General features: G+C 40.3%; 1 protein-coding gene across 3 annotated transcripts in view; it reads left to right on the forward strand.

Annotated features, from left to right (window-relative positions):
* Positions 1-13,860, forward strand: part of MCTP1 (multiple C2 and transmembrane domain containing 1) — a 292,028-nt gene that overhangs the window by 29,401 nt on the left and 248,767 nt on the right. The gene's annotated exons all lie outside the window — the stretch shown is intronic.

Here is a 13,860-nt window from a genome sequence, read left to right on the forward strand (position 1 = left end):
TGAATTTTAAGTGGCTTCTGCTTATTCACTATGGGTTGAAGAACTCCCTTCTATGCCTGACCTGATTACATTAATTACTATTCTTAGTGTAGACTGCTTCTATTACTGGGAATCAATTTTTGTATAAGGTTAAATCCTCAGCTGGTGTTAATGGGTGTCTTTCTGTGGTGCGCAAGGCAGAGGATCAGTTTATACCTGCTCAGGATTTGGTCTGGGTTTGGTATCGTGAAGTCATGCTCTAGGGATACAGGTACGATAAGCAAGGGTAAGGCATTTAGTTCTACCAGTCAGGAATTGCTGTCCGAGGAGTCCCTTTGTGGTAGGCATTCAAACCCATTAAATGTAGTTCTGTTTGACTTCAGAGTTCTCCATAGGCAAGTGAGTCTTCTTTGTGCTCATCTGGAAGTACTGCAGCCTTAGCAGTGCCCTGCAAAGTTTCTGTCTGAACTGGCGGCCTAAAGAAAAAAAGGGTCTGTGTCCAAGTGCCCTAAAGAGCTTGTTTTGATAGACTGTTAGGCAGTGCCCAGCAGTTAGATTGGGATCCCTACAAGAAACTTGGAGAAGCTGTCTTTTACATCATGTGATGGAAAAGAATGTGGTTGTATCTGACTCCCAGCCCGTCATGTTATAAGAGGTAAAAACTGTAATCTAGGAGTTGGGAGATGTTGGTTCAGTACCTTCCTGTACAGAAAATGTTGCAATTCTTATCTCCTGCCTCCTGTCAAGCTAGAGTCTTTTCTAGATAGTAATTTTGTATGCTTATTGTTAAAGGTATGCTACTGTAAAGGAAAAAATTAAAGATGCAGTGGTTGTAGAAGACACATGAGTAAACATGAATCTATCACCTAGGAACTGAGAACATAGATGCTTATACTTGTTTAATTCTTCTGTTTTTTTGGGGGTAGGGTTGTTGTTTCAGGCATTTTGATTTTGTTCTGTTTTGGTTTTTTCCCATAAAGAGGGCATAATGTGAAATGAAGCAAGAATTGGCTTAGGGAAGAAATCCTTGTTCACCTTTTTGTGCAAGGTGATACTGAAATTTTCAGTAGCATGCGGGAAAGAAAATAGAGACTGTGCTGAAGGAAGAGCTTGGTTGCAGGAAATAGCTGTCTTATCGTTCCAATACCAGTTTACAAGGCAGGTGACATAATCTTTGTTTCTTTTGTGTGTTAAGTTCCATACACTAATAAAAATGAAAATACATTTCTATTTAATTTATGACATCACTGAAGTGCTCTGTTAGGAATTGGTGCATACATGTGACATCAGATGCATGCGTAGCCAATTAATAGTCAAAGCTATCACCTACTTAATGATAGGTTTTTCTATGTGTGTTTATTCCTGTGTTAATGCTAGAGACTTGTCCACTTCATTTACTCAAAATATCTTCATTCAGAAGAAGAAATATTATATACTCACATCCCACTTTCAATGTTATCATTATCACTTTTATAACAAAGTCATGAAAAGTGAGGACTTGTTTACCTATTTGCCACGTAAATGTAGGTAGTTCTTGATAACTGTTCTTACATATTTGATTAGGATGTGATACCAGGATGTGATATATTTTCCTGTGTGTGTGCATATCTAAAAGTAGACAATTTAAGTAACAAACCCTGTATGATTCAATAATCTTTGCCATCAAATGAAGCTTGTCCTGTCATGGATGAATAGTTTTCTTTTCTAAAGTATTTTGCTGAAGGCAGCCTGTTTAAGTTGTCATTTTAATGTGTTTCAGCTTGGTGTTTGTAAAAGGTGGAGGTCTGCAATAAACCTTTTATTTTTTTTTCCCCCACTTCTATGTGGAGAGCTACCCATTTAGATGAGGCTTTTCTTTTTTTCCTTTTAGTATCTGGCTTCTCAAATTTTTATGTATTTTTGTATTGCATTTTATTGCAGAGAACATATTGCTGTCTCCTTGTTTAGACTATCAGATTGCCTCTCTTACCTGTGTCGTGATTAACAGCCTTATGGCAATTTCTTTTGCTTGCATATAAGAGACAATATTTGTAACATTTGTATTTATCTCTGTTTTAATATGATTTAGCAGTGGAAACTAGGGGAAAAAAGAAAAAAAACCCAATCATACCCCCTCCCCCCCAGCAATATGTGACAAGCCAGCTGCTGACTGACAAACTGTAAAAGACTTCTGAATTACCATTGATTTATTTTTAGAGTCCATCTCTTCCTCCTCCTGGAGAAACTTGGAGATAGCCACCTTTCTTTTCAGCTGTAGGATTATGTATTTCGTGACTCTTTTATATCTTGATGAAGTGTCCTGTAGGTGATCGAGGCAGCCCAGATACAGGTTTTCTTGCTGTTTGTGCTGCTTTGCACCATTCTGAAAATGCTAGAGCATCACTGAGCAGCTTCATGTGCCTCTTCTCTGGGGTGACATGTTCAGGTATCTTCTACCTGCCCCAAAATCTGCTCTTTCTGTAGCTATGTCAGATGTTCTGGGCATACTTACTTTTCAATATATTTAGCCAACACCGAGTCCCAATTTAAAAAAAAAAAAGAAAAAAAGAATAGCAATGTAGAATATCTCAGTAAATCTGCCTTTGCACCACAGTAGCAACTGAGAGAAGCAGGCAGACTTCAGGGCTTGCTGGCCACTGCCATTAGTGTTCAAACTCATCGTTGACTTCCAGTGTCTCTTTTCACTTCAGACGCTAGAGCAAATTCCTTTCCCTGGTGTTACCAGTGGTAGAAGTGCATGTGCTTAGGCTCAGGCAAACACGGCTCCTTTTTCTGCAGCTGGTTTTTCCAGTGTGAGTGCAAGAAGCCCTCTCATGTGCTTCCATCCTTGCCTGTGCATCGATCCCTCTAGTGCTGAGGTCCTGTTTCAGGTTGTCTGGTGGTGTGATTGTCTGGGGAGCCAAAGCTGGAAGAGAAAATTGGTTCAAGGAGATCTCCACTTGTCTGCAGATTTCTCTAGTGGCGGTTCTGCATCCTTGGCAGGCTAAATTTGGCCTGAAGAAGTACCCCTTACGTTGGTTGTTACAATTTAATTTTAATGGGGCAAAAAGATCATTCTGTTCTTGGTAACAATTTTTATTGCTGGTAATAACGCAGTAGACAGAGCCAAACTTAATTTTGGTTTAGAGTTTTTATAGGAGTGGGGGGAAACTGCAACCGCTTGGTATGGAAAACATTGAAGAACAATAAACAATTCCATGCTGCAATTTTTTTAGAAATAAGTACAGAACTTAATTTTGAAGAGGAGTTTCACGTGGAAATATGATGGTAGATAGCACTGGAAATTTGGAATAAAGCTAACCTTTTTGGTTTTGACTTGGAGTACATTTAAGTGAGAATTTTAAGAATATGGAAGAGTGATAAATAGGGACAGGCCAAAGCTACTACGTATTGAGAAACAGAAGGTACATAGATTAAGACTTTTTTTATCCAATGGCCTATGAGGATTTGTTCTGAAGGCTGTACATTTCATCTCAATACATTCAAAATCATTGCATTTTTAGGTCAGAGCTGAACTGTAGAGTTAGATTAATCTCCCTAATATATTCCTTTGTGAATGTTCATTACAAAGCTTTAGGAAAAAGGATTTGGCTTGTAAGGAAGAGCTGAACTAAAAATATCAGAGAAGCAGTTCAGTCTCTTGTAGAGAACTTGCACTAGATAGCAGTTGTCCAGTTTTTTTTCCCCCCATTTTCATAGTTATTTAAGCATTATGAATTTCATGTAGCTTTATTGTACCACCAGTTATAAAGTTCTTTTGTTCCTCAGAATTTCAGAATCTCTGGTTTTGAAGGAAGTCTGCTTTTGCTTGCATGAGCGTTTTTCCACCCAAACGTGCATGGGTTCTTTAGCTAGTTTTCAGGGTGTCACCACTGTTGCTGAAGTGACATGTTGTGGTGAATGATTCATCCTCTCTTCCCCTTTTTATTTATGACTTAAACAATCTATTTAAAAAAACAAAACAAAAACAACCCACACCTTTTTTTTTTTTTAACTTAAAATGTCATCTGATACATTATGCAAATTAATTGCAAAGGGAAGCAAGGTAAGTTGCATGCAGGAGTTGCTGAGGTACTGAAGCGCTTGCCTGCATAAATACGTTATTTCCTGTTTATATCTAGTTGATTACTATGGAAGAAAGCATAGTAACCACTTAAAGTATATATATTTTTGATACGTTTTCTGTTTGCATTCTATGTTGTTATGATACTAATTAATGAATATGGTAACAATATATCAGAATGTAGAGTTTGGGATCATAGGTTTTTTTATTTTTTGTTGATGAGCAATCAGATACTTAAGAGCATGGGGTGAATGTTGCAAGTAATAAATACTAAGTATCATGGAGTTTTTACACATTCTTTTAAGGTAACGTTACATGGCAAATGCAGTGGTAATGGATTGCAGCAGGCAAAAGGAAAAATTATTAAGAACTTTTTTTTAGGAGAAATTTTGGTTTTAAATAGTTTTATTTCTCCAGGGAAAGTATTTTCAGACTATCTACCCCATTCACCCTCACAGGCAGTGGCTCCTTTTCAGTACTGTGAAGCCAGTAACTTTTTACCTTGGACCAAAGATATATGTGTACCAAAAAGCCATGAATGTGATACCTCAAAAGAAAAGTGATTTTTTTTTTTTTATGTATTACACCAAGCATATGCATGTGATATTCATTAAAACTCAGTATGTTTGATGCTGAATTTGAAAAACATACCATATAAAAATTCTGTGATAGTATATGTACTCTCTTTATTCCCAGTGACACTGTGATACCTGTTTAGACGTGCAACACTTTTTAAATAGGGGTGGTTTGTTTAAGTTCTTATACCCATGTTTTAATCTTTCAGTAGGAGACCTGATTTTGAGAAGTGTTCAGCAATTTGTATTATAAATGGAGCTGATGAGGGCTCTGAATGTAAAAAATCAAGCTTCCTGTTTAAGCTCTGAAATGTAGACATGTCCGACTTAGGCATTCATTTGAAAAACACCAGATCTTGTATGTAATTTGTGCTCATTGTTAGGCAGTACTTCTGCTTAAAAAGAAAAGTATTCTTAGAAAATTCTGTAGCTGATCCAAAAGATGTTTTCCCTGCCTTGGAATTTTAATCCTAAGGATAAATTGGCAGCCCTTGGTGCTAGAAGGGGGTTGCACAGAGATTTTTAATTTTTTTTTTTTTTTCTTTTAATGCAGCTAACTGTTTAGTGAAAAGGCAAAGCAGTAATGGATAGAAAAACGAGGAATTATCTCAGTGGTTTCGTTCATATACTTCATATAATCATAAGCTTTACTCAGTTACTAGCAATGTTTGCGTCCTGTATTTGAAGGGAGATTATGTTATTAGGAAAGTTACCTTTGGAGGAGCTGCTCAAATTAATGTATTGGAACCGCAGCATAGAATAAGAAGTCAAAAGCTTGTGGCAGGAGAGTGATACACAGAGTATAATGGTTTCCAGCGTCACATCCATGACAGTTTTTTGCACCTGGAAGTTCGGGTTTTTTATAACCCTGGTAAGAATGGCACTCTGTAAACTATTACTTAAAATGCCCTTTATTAGAGCCAGCACTCTTAGGAAAAAAGGTAGTATAGGTAATTTTGGATCCCTTCAGGTGCTGGGAACCCTGAGTTGTGTGGCACTGGATGGGCCTGCTGTGAGGGTGGGATTCTGTCTTTGGAAAAATTACGTGACATTTTGGTCTTTTGAGCCCTTAAAGAGTTTTTTTGAAAGAAAACAACATTTCTGTTGTCAAACAAAAAAGGATGTTCCCATGAGAACCTGTTGCTGCGCTGTTAAATACGAGGCCAGGCAGGTGGTGTAATCGCCGGTGCAAGGTGAGAGCTGCCTGCCGGCAGCCCCGCTGCTGTCAGCCGTGCGTCAGGGGACACGCAGAGCACACGCCGAGGCCACGCAGGTGAGACCCACTCAGCGCCGCTGACTCCTGCGGGTACAGTGGTCTTCCAGACAGGGTCATCACGCATGGGAAATGCCATGCATGGAGGTGATGCGCTCTGATGAAGCTGTTTGTTAACGCCTGCCCTTGGCATCGCCTTGGGCCTGTCTCATCGGTCCGAAAAAAGTAGGTGGCAGGGGGTGATAACTCCTCGATGTTGTCAGCTTTCCTTTTCACTTTAGTAGATACGCTTCAGTGGAACAGCGTTTCACTGCTGCAGTGGTACTGACTTTATTTTTTTTGCCAAAGTATCTTTCAACAGCTGAAAGAATCATGAGTGTTGTTTAATGCTGCAGCAGGGAGAGGAGGGCAGAGTCTTTCTTTCCCACTCCGTGCATCCCAAGCTGTTTCCTCCTCTTGCTACAGCTTCCATTTCCATTCAGTCTGGGAGAGGTCTCTGTGTTCCCATACGTGAGTGACCACCAGGATCCAGCCAGGGCTTAGGGGAGAGAGGTGTGAGAAAAATCCATCTGGCCTTTCCCCTTTCCCCCTGTACTCTTCTGTCCCTCCTGTGCTCACTTCTTCTCCTTGCTTTTCCAAAACCTTTGTGAAGAGTGCATAGTTTACGTTGAGCTGGTGTGAGGATGGAAGGGGAGGAAGGCTAGATTCAAGCCTTGGTATCCTTTGTGTGTGTGCATGCAGCAAGGCCAGTGCATTGGGCAGGTGTTTTTCCTCCTGTTGTATTTTCTCCTGTCTTCCTCTGCAGGGCAGACCTTCAGATCCAGAATGGCGTGTCTCCTGTCTGGCACAGACCAAGCTGGGTATAACAGGACCGGGTCCCAGAGGGTGTCTCTCTTGGGGGGCCTGGTGAGGAATGGATTTCGCAGGGGGTTGGGAGGAAAACTCCTTGCTGGCAGCAGCTCCCCAGGAAGGGAGCACTCTGGTGTGGGGTGCAGAGGGCGGACTGCTGGGTGGGTGATCCCTCCTGTGGGTGCTGGGCTTGGGGTCAGGATGGGACCGTGTATGTATGGGGAGGAAAAGGCAGTGTGGATCATCAGGGAGCCTGTGGTGGCGTAGCCCAGCAGGAGCTGATGCAAGGTGGGGCCAGAGAGCAGGCATGTCCTTACCTGTGTTGATGTGTAGAGCAGGTCGGAGGAGCGGGTTGGAGGACCGTTTCATAATGAAAAAAGAGAAGTGCTGTTTACAATCTGAGTTTCTTCTTTGCACAGTCTGGTGTGGTTCTTCCAAGGCTTGACATGCTTTTTAAGCATTTTCTCTTGTTTACCACAGGGGGGCTGAAGGGTATCCTTCCTGCTTGCTGATCAGCAATACCTTGAAGCACTGATAGCCCTAACATGGGACATGTTCATCTGGACCAGCTCTAATACTGCTTGGGAAGTTTTGAAAAAGTTCTTGTGGGGGAGCAGGAGGGTCTGAATGTAGAAGACGGAAGGGCAGAGGAAGAAAGAGCCAAAAGGAATTACTTGTGTGTTTCTTCCCTCTAGATTTCTAGGTATATCCTCAGCTATTCTCCCCTTCCCTGGGATGCCTGCCTACAACAGAACTTCTCAGTATGTGACCAGAAATTGATTTTTAGAAGAAATGAGTTGGTACAGGCATTCCTGTAGGAGAGCAAGATAGACTTTTACATGGCTCTAATAGCATACTCTAAATAAGTGAGAATGGAAACAAAAAGTTACTGAATCCTACTTACTACACTTCTAAACATTTATGTTGTCATTATCTCATTTTTGAGGAATCCATATCCTGATTTAAAAAAAGCACCTCTGTTAATCCAGACTTCTGGCTGTGACTCTCAGTTACTTAAAGTCTTTAAAATTCAAGTCCTGCTGTTTTACATTAGTGTAATGGGGTCAAGCTGCTAGGATGATTCGTGCCAGTTTGTGGTGAACTCCTTGCACGTGAGGAATTGCTGGGTGCTCAAGGCCCAAGGCACCGTCAGCCGTTAAGTCTGTAGCACGAAAGATGTTTGCAGAGAAAAAAAGGTGCATAGGCAGCTGTGTATCCTGGCAGACCCAGCTGTCCTGAATGCTCTTCTTGTCCTAGAAATCAGGCTGCAACTTGATCTTAAGACTGCTTGGAGCAGCAGTGTGGCTGATGAGGCTTGCCCCGAGCCAGCGTGGTATAAAGTTATTGATTTGCATGTCCTTTGTCTGACAGATCCTGTAGCACATTCGGCTCGCCAGTCAGGAGAATCTGGTCTTAAAATTTACTGTATATTTAAAAGTCGTTCTCGCACCCTCCAGAAGATGTAAACTCATGCTGTTTACGTGGAGGTTACTAGCTTGTGGACTAGCTGCTTTGTATGTGCATGCAAGTTAATTGTTAAAGCTGTACTGTGGAGCACACTTTCACTGTGTCGGTGGTGCTGAGAATTGTCAGGTTTCTTACTGTTACAAAAATGGAGCATTCCTCTTAAACATTTGTAACAAGTTTGTCATTGAGAAGACCAAACAATTTGCTGGGAAGAGTCACATATCAAGACAATTACCTAGAAACACATGGAGCAAAAGTGCTGTCCTGTTATGGGATAGATTTAGACTTACAGGAACCACTGCAGGTACTGTGGGTGCTCTGAGAACTAACTTGCGGGGGGGGGAAGGTAATCATGCATTGATCTTGAAGTGCAATGTTGTACTGCAGTCCTTGAGTGTTCATGAATGACTCGTGCTTCTTAGAGCTACAAGCTTAGAAAGTGTGAGACGGAAACTAGTGTTTTATTTTGGATGCATTCTGAGATTTCCTTTTGACTGTCAGGAAATACTCATTTCTCCTCAATCTTCAGACTCAAGAGCACAATGGTTATTAAAAAATTCAAAATGTAATGAAAAGGATGTTTTTTAACGTAAGGTTTAATATTTCACTGTGATGTATTGCTTCTAGGAGCTCTGAAGAAAACCTCAGAATATTGTGAGACCTGTGATAAAAATTGAGGCATCTTTAACACTTAAACATGTGGTGCATATGATCCCATGTGTTACAATAGAGGAAATTCCACAATAGGCTCTGTGAGTAAATGCGAGTAGACAGACTGAAGGTGTTTTAATATCTTCTCTAAAGATACTCATGAAAATCTTACGAGTGAAGTGAAGCTAGTGTGCAAGTAGAAAGCATTTAGTGGAATGAAAATGAAATACAGATCGGGGTGAACTTTCAAATGCATTTTTTCAGCTTTTCATGCTAGAACTCTTTTTCTCATCTGGTATAACCTTTAAATTGGAGCTGTCTCAGCTGTGTCTTTGTTCATAAAAACAATAATAATGTTCTAAGGATAGGGATACAAAGTCCTCATGCAGCTACTGAGGTTTTCCGTGCCACCAGGTACTGTACATTGCTCGTGGGGGAGTTCTGGCTTCCCAGCTGTCCATATGGCTCCCTCTGCACCGCACCTGGGAGGTGGAGTGGTTCAGGCAGCCTAGATCCTTGATTCATTTGCAACTCTAACCTGAAGGCATTGCCAGGGCTCCACTCCTCACACCCTGATCCTTGGGTTGTGGAGGGGGACGGAAAGGAATTGGAGGTTTCTGAGGGGGCACAAAAAAGTTTTAAAACACACACATGGTAGAGGATTTCCTCAGCTAAGGAGGAGGAGAGGTGAGAGAGGGTGAGGGATCTCTGGTAGACACCCTGTTCATAGGAAATCTCAAAAGTATTTCTAAGTAGTTTCCAAATTTTCCTTCTGCACAGTGGCCTCACATGCTTAAGCACATGAGCACATTATTTAAAGTCCAGTTAAAGTGCTGGCTTGAAGTTCATATAATCCTTCAAACTGATGATGTCGATATGTCCAAGGTCAAAGGTTAACAGCCACTTTTTCTGTCTCTTAGGTGATTTGTGAACACAAAGCTACAGACCCTGCAGATAACTGCTTAAGTTAAATATTTGCAATCATTAACTAAACTAAGAGTAACAAACCATTAGATTATACAATAGTGTTAAACTATTGCATTTGATCATGTTAAAAGAATCTGAAAAAAGCCAGTTAAGTTCTGAATTTTTTTAGTTCTTGAGGTTTTTGGTTTATTGTGTTTTTTTTTTTTTTCTTAACCAGGTGTTAGATGTTGGTTGGTTTATCTTGGTTGATTTATCTTAAAGCATGAAATGACTTTCTTAAGAAGGGGACAGGAAGGAAACTGTACCGGAACTATCCAGGTTGAAGTGATTTCTCAAAAGGTTTATGGAGAAAAATGAAACTAATGTTCAGTAAAACTTCTAAATAATGCAAAGATCACAGTGCAGCCATACATAACAATAATGTGAGCTGCAAGGAGTCATGAAACCATAGAGGGATAAATTTATATATGTGAGCATGGCATTTAAAAAAAAAATTATACTGCTGCTTATCACATGGCCTGTATTTTATCTATGTGCTTGCTGGGTTCCCTGCATACTCACAGAGCTGTGCAAATAATACAAGTGAATATGTGGGTATATATACATATCATGTATGATGCTTCATGCCATTGCACACTTCGTATATAGTCTACACATAACGCTGTAAATGGAAGACCTGTGGTCAGTAAGCGCTGGTAAACCAGAATAGTGGGCATCACAGAGATAACAAAGTCCAAATTTCTGGTCTAAGCTTGTTTTCAGCTTTAGAATTTTTTTTTTAGTTTTAAAAAAACTGATACAATGCAAATTCTATCCTTCTTTAGACCCGAATGGCTATCCATTGCTTGGAGCCTTGCGGGATTTTAGTGGGCAAACTCGTAAGTCAAGTATTTCTTGGGTAAGATCCTGTTTTATAAAGAATGCACAGCAGTCTCTTCTGCCCCTCCATTTTGCTGGACAAACTAGGAGCAAAAAAAAAAAAATAGAGACAATCATCTCCTTACTTATAATTTCAGGCTTGCTCTGCCAGCCACTATTCTTCCAAATCTTTATTGGCTGTCACCTTGGCTCTCTGTTTCCATGATTGCTTCTGCCATACACACACACAGCTGCATCCAAATCAGTTCCTAGCTTCTGTGTTTGTACTCAGCCTAGTCATGTGGCATTTGTCAAGAGTCCCTAGGGTTGTATTTTTCACAGTTTTGGCTAATAAGTATCAAACTTCTCTTTCATTTAACTACATTGAATGTTGCTATTGCATTTTCAGCTTCACCAAGGCTCCTGGCTGCCCATGGATCACAGGCAGCCACAAGCCTTGTTGAAGCCTTGCATCATTCAGCATGACAATTCCATATGCTTGCAAGTGCAGGGAACACTTGACAAAGCAAGCACACTAAAGAAAAAAAGCCTACCTCCATATTTGGAAAAATCACCGTTATGTTGTTGCAGAACTGGGGAATGAGTACAGACAGCTGCAGCCAGTGAGGTTACTAGAGCGTATTTTATTTTACATTTGCAGTGGGCTGAGGATGTTTTCATGGGTCAGTTAATATAGGTCAGCTAACAGCCACTTATTAAACCACAATAAGTGACTTGTATGTACATCTATGAGAAAAGAGAGAAGGAAGAACTGCTGAGCAAGACAACTTTGCCTGTTCAGTTTGAGGAGAGTGAAAGGATTGTTGATGAGGCAGCAGAAAGCGTGGAGTAGGAAAAGGACCAGCAGCTCTGGTGTGCACTTGGTTCCTCTTGCTTCATGCTTTCAGTGAAGCTTGCAGAATGTCTTTTGCTGCCCTTTCCTGGTGATCGGGAATGGTGGAGACAGAGGATAGACTATATCTCAAATACCATCCAAGCAAAATGCTGCTTCTGTTTGTTTGTTATTACTGACGTCTGTATAGATATGCTTGCAGAGGCGAGTGTTAAGAGACTAGAAGGAGCAGGGATTGACTTGTTTTAATAGAAAAATGGAGCTCTGAGAAAAAGGCATGAAGGAAAGGGAGCTGCTCAGGTTAGTGGCTGATACAAACTCCTTTTCAGTGTCCCCTTAAACTGGTTCTTTAATTCCTTCTCACTCCTGGCCATTGCTCAGAAACTTCATACAGTAAAAGTAACTAAATATTTTAGATTTTGAAAACTTTACAAATCACTCCATAGATTATGGTGCATGTTTAGGCCAAGGCCTGAATGAAAGAAATGCACTGAAATCAAAGCAGTAGAACAAAACCCCCAAATTTCTTTACCTCTTTCTTCTCGTCTCTTTTCCCTAGCTTTTGAAGATGTATCTTTTGATGCTTCAGAGGCATATTTCACTTAGTATGTTCCAGGGTGGTTTGCGAAAAGGATATATGGTTTAATCTACCAGTCTCTTTTGTGCCTGTAATACAAGGTTGTTTTGCACTTTTTTGTGCAGACTAATTTTGAACCACAAAGAGGTTGCAGGAAAGGAATGTTATTTTTTAAAAATATAAATAAACCCTAAACTTTTAATCAGACATAAGAATTTGAAATTGCTCTAACTATCTCTAGCACCAGGTCCTGGACCTCCTTTATCTATTGAGTCAAAATGTTTGTGTCATTTTGTTCCTTTCAAGGTCAAGATGGTTTGCATGTCTTCAGACATTAACAGATTGTTCACACGGTGGAAGAAGGAAAATAATATCATGTTTCTTATTTTAATTGATACCAGCTGACCATGAGCAATTTTTTGTGTGTATTGTAATCCAAACTAGCAAAATAGGTATCTTAATGAGCCAGGTCAGATGGAGGAACTGATTAGGTCATGCTGCTCTTTCTGGATTTGAGCTGTTCAGCAAAATATGGCTGTGTTTCTCCCAGGGGTTTTGAGCAACATATCTGATTTGTAAATTCTGAGGTATTTTCACTTCAGGATCACTAGTTACACATCAAGGGGATATTTTTTCCAGTTACTTTATAAGATGCATATTTATTCCTTTTTATGTGTACCTTGCTTATGTTTGCAGAGTAACGTAGATTGCCATAGGACTAGCTGGAGTTAGTTGCTTTCTATAAATTCTGCTGCACTATTCCAGCACTAAAAAATAATTGTGATGCTTTACAAGGTGACAGTTGATTCTGGCTACCGTATACTAATGTGGAGAGCATGGAAGACATCTGTATTGTATCCATGATTATGAATCATTTGCCTAACTATTCTAATGTTGTGGGTGGTATAAATTCAAGGGGTTAACTCTTGCTTCAGTCTGTCCATCTAGGAAAAGGAGCAGTGAGGTAAATTGTTCTGTCTTGCACTACTCTTTAACCATAGACACAGTAAGGTAGTAATAGGTCAAAATATATTTTCTGTCTTAAAACCCATAGATATTTGAAGCAGCAAAGCATGAAATTGTGACATTTGGTTCTGTTGCAAATTACTGGTACAGATAATGTATCATGCAGTTCTTGCAGACAAAGCTCAGAGGCTGTTGTGGCATGGTAAGATAATCAGGGATGTAAAAGTTTTCCTGTACAGTGGGGCACAGGACAGAGACGCCCAATGCTATTACAGATTGTAAACATCCATTTACTCTGATACATGCTCATGTTTGGGGCCAGGGGGGGAAGTCCTGCCTTGAAAAGGACTAATGACCTTGTCCATGGCAATTTTTGGACGTAGCTATACTGTCTCCTATTATGGAGTTGTAGTCCTGCCAGATAGTTCAGATCCTTACACTAGGCTGTGCACGTCCTGAGGAAGGTATGGGCATGTCGTAAGAGAGGAGAAACTGGAAGATAGCTTAAGTCATGAGTGTAGACTACCTTCATTACTTTAACCAGAACCTCTAAGTTCTGTGTTTCTTTGGGAAAACAAGAAATGAAAAGATTGGGTTTTATCTGTGCAAGTGGAGGAATGGGTTGGTTGAGTACTAGGGCAATATGGATCCTTCTGAAGTAGGCAGGTCAGTAAGAAAGAGAGGTGAAATTTAGAGAACAGCTCTGTGAGTGACTAGCCATGGGACTGTTGGTGAGACCCCGGAAGACTTTCTTTTAGCAGGAACCAGATGAAAGAAACAGGGAGTGTGTGCTGCAGTCTAACTACTACAGATCTTTGGTTTTCTACTGAAGTAGAAAAATTAGCTTTCAAGCTACCTTCAGAGAATGGCATTTAACTTAGT

Source organism: Aquila chrysaetos, chromosome Z, assembly GCF_900496995.4.
Source record: "Aquila chrysaetos chrysaetos chromosome Z, bAquChr1.4, whole genome shotgun sequence".
Lineage (NCBI taxonomy): Eukaryota > Metazoa > Chordata > Aves > Accipitriformes > Accipitridae > Aquila > Aquila chrysaetos.